We start from the raw sequence: 3,510 nt of genomic DNA on the forward strand, positions 1-3,510 counted from the left end.
TATAGGTTATGCGCTTTTGGCAATTTTTCTATATTCATACTTAGTGTGGAACTTTTGCATCAACAACCTCTTTGTTGCACAAAGTAGCCTTTTTCCTCCAACATGTACTTGATGCCTTCAGTGACCCTTAGCCATTTATTTCAATAAGGGACCGGAACTTTTTTTTCTTGGCGAATATTTGGCATCCACAATGGCTATATTTTCGGACATGGTAGAAAGAGTATTGAGATCTTTATGGATGATTTTTCTGTTTATGGTTCTTCATTTGATAACTGTTTGGCTAATTTGGAGCTAGTTCTGAAGAGATGTGAGGAATCGCACTTAGTCTTGAATTGGGAGAAGTGCCCCTTTATGGTCACTGAAGGAATTGTTTTAGGGCATAAGATCTCAAGTAAGGGAATTGAGGTAGATTGGGCTAAGATATCAACAATTGAGAATTTACCACCACTGGTCTCAGTTAAAGGAGTAAGAAATTTTCTTGGTCATATGGGGTTGTATAGAAGATTCATTAAAGATTTTTCTAAGATTTCAAAACCCCTGTCTACATTGTTAATGAATGGAGTACCTTTTGAATTTGATGAGAAGTGTTGCCATGCTTTCAAGGTACTTAAAGAGAAATTGACTTCAGCACCGATAGTCGTTGCACCTAATTGGGAATTTCCATTTGAGTTAATGTGTGATGCAAGTGACTATACAGTAGGAGAAGTGTTGGGACAATGAGTTGACAAGGTGTTTAGAACAATTTATTATGAAAGTGGTACGTTGAATGATGCTCAGGTTAATTATGCAACTACAGAAAAGGAGCTCTTGGCCATTGTATTCGCTTTTGATAATTTTAGGCCATATCTCATTGGGAATAAGGTACTAATATACATTGATCATTCCTCCATTAAATACCTTATGACTAATGATAACTTCATTTTAGTGTTGTTTTAGGATGTGTTTTTGTGGTAATCTTGAGTGTTTATGTTTGTTTTGTGCAAGATTACGCTTGTTTTTGTCTTTTTTGTAGGTTGGTGCGTTGAATCATGAGAAAAATGTAAAAAGAAGAGGAAATGGTGAAAAAAAGGAGCTTTCAGTGGTCGCTTGAATCAAAATGGTGCTAAGGGCGAGTTAAAATAAGTTTTTGATGAAGGAAGGATGTTGAAAGGCTTAAATTTGAAAATAATGGAATTAGAGTTGCGGCATGGGCTTAAGGGTTGCGACTCTAGTCAAGTCAGAAGCTCAAGGTTGCTAAAGGGAATTAGAGCCGTGACTTGCTCTTATAAGTCACGACGCTAGTGGAAGTCAGAGGCGAACCCAGGAGGACATCAACATAAGGGCCGCGATTGGGGTTTAGAAAGTCGTGGCGCCTGAAGACCTACTCAAACTTTGAAGGGCCTTAAAAATGACATGGGTCGCGACCTAGGAAATACCAAGTCGCGGCCCGCCTATGAAATAAAGGAATTTGTGTTTTTTTTCTTAGTATAATTATTTTGTTGTTTTAGTCATGTCTGATATGAACTAAACAGTTCTATCTCGGGTTTAATGTAGTCACTTGGATTTCTATTTAATCTTATTATGATGTTCTATTGATTCTTCTTCTTTATTCTAATCTATATAATGTTTGCTTAATGCTAGTAAATACCTGATCAATATGTGCTTGATTTATGATTTAGATTCAAAATTCGAAAGATGAGAATTGAATATGCTATCGTTATATAGGCATAGGTTACATATTGGAAGAAAGTATATGTATGGCTTGTGTAGTAACTAGGTTTCTATGCTTAATGCCTGCTATATGCCTAAGTTTATTACAGAGATGTAGAAAACATGCATATAGGTTGACAACTTATATCTTGAAAAAGAATAGGAATCGATTTATGTTAACCTGTATTGAAATAGGAAGGAAGAAATTTACAACTGATTAATAAAATTAATAGAATGAAAAGTTTATGAAGTTAACACCCTAGGTTTTTAATTATTGAATCAATCTATATTTTTGCAAAGTTTATTTTAATTTTAAGTCTTAATTTAAAAATCACTCTATTTTCGATAGCCAAATAGAAATTTAAAAGCATTTATTGGTAATTGGTTGATAGTCCTTGTGGGAACGATACTTTATTTACAATCTATATTACTTGAATCGATTACATATACTTGTGTATCATATTTTCACGATCAAGTTTTTGGCGCCATTGCCAGGGACTTAATTTCAAATATCAAAATTAATTATTTTTTGTTCTAATTTGGTTTTTATATTTTACACTCATTCGTATCGAGGTTGTTTTGCGTTTCAGGAATTATTGGTATATGCAGGGAAGTAGATATAAGGAACTCATGCCGATAGATCTTGAAATTGAGAGAACGTACAGAGAAAACCAAAAGATAAAGAAAAGGTTGGATTTTACCATGGCTGAGAGCGCTAATAACGGTGTGAACAAAAATGCAAATTTGGGTAATGCAGCTGAAGTCGATCTGCCATTGAGAAACTATATACTCCCTACTGTTACTGGGATACATTCAAGTATTCGTTCTTCTACTGTTGAGGCGAATAATTTTGAGATAAAACCCTCGATTATTCAGATGGTACATAATTGTGTACAATTTGGTGGATTACCAAACGAGGATCCAAATCTCCATATCACCAATTTTTTAGAGTTGTGTGCAACATTCAAAATGAACGGGGTGAGTAACAATGTTGTCAGATTAAGATTATTCCCATTTTCATTAAGAGAGACTAAGAGTTGGTTGAATTCATTACAAGCTAATTCTATAGTTACTTGATAAGATTTGGCTCAGAAATTCCTTGGTAAATAGTTTCCTCCCGCGAAGTAAGCCCGATATAGAGGAGAGATCAATAACTTCCATCAGCTGGAAGGGGGGTCTTTATATGATGCATGGGAACATTTTAAAGAGTTGCAAAGGAAGTGCCCACATCATGGAATAGAGAAGTGGTTGCTGGTGCATACATTTTACAATGGTTTGGGGGGAAATACAAGGACAATAACTGATGCAACATCAGGAGGAGCGTTTATGAGAAAAAATGCTAATGAAGCTTACGAATTACTGGAAGAGATGGCCATGAATAACTATAATTAGCCTACTGAGCGTGAGAATAAGAAGGTGACAGAAGTCTTAGAGGTCGATCCTATTGCGTTATTGACCGCTCAAGTAGCATCCCTAACCAAGTAATTGTAGCAGAATTACCTCGTCGCACAAGCAATGCAAGTACAGAATGTCATAAGTTGTGAGATTTATGGGGGACCGCATTCTTATGAACAATGCCCAAGTACAGCTAATTGCTCAATAGATGTGAATAATATGTCGTTGGAACAGGCACAAGTTATTGGTAACTTTTCAAGACGTGCACCCAACACCTACTCAAATTCATATACTCTTGCGTGGAAAAATCACCCTAACCTGTCTTGGAAAAATAACCAAGGTTTACAACAACAGTATCCACCTCAACAACCACCTCATAAACCAACTTATGGACTACATTCTAGGCCTTATAATGATCCAAACCCA

General features: G+C 35.8%; 1 non-coding gene across 1 annotated transcript; it reads right to left on the reverse strand.

Moving 5' to 3' along the window:
* Window positions 1-2,821: 2,821 nt before the first annotated feature.
* On the reverse strand, window positions 2,822-2,927 carry LOC133787660 (small nucleolar RNA R71). Its single transcript, XR_009872666.1, has one exon. It is a non-coding gene; the product is annotated as a small nucleolar RNA R71 (small nucleolar RNA).
* Between the last annotated feature and the right edge of the window lie 583 nt (window positions 2,928-3,510).

Source organism: Humulus lupulus, chromosome 6 (genome assembly GCF_963169125.1).
Source record: "Humulus lupulus chromosome 6, drHumLupu1.1, whole genome shotgun sequence".
Taxonomy (NCBI): domain Eukaryota; kingdom Viridiplantae; phylum Streptophyta; class Magnoliopsida; order Rosales; family Cannabaceae; genus Humulus; species Humulus lupulus.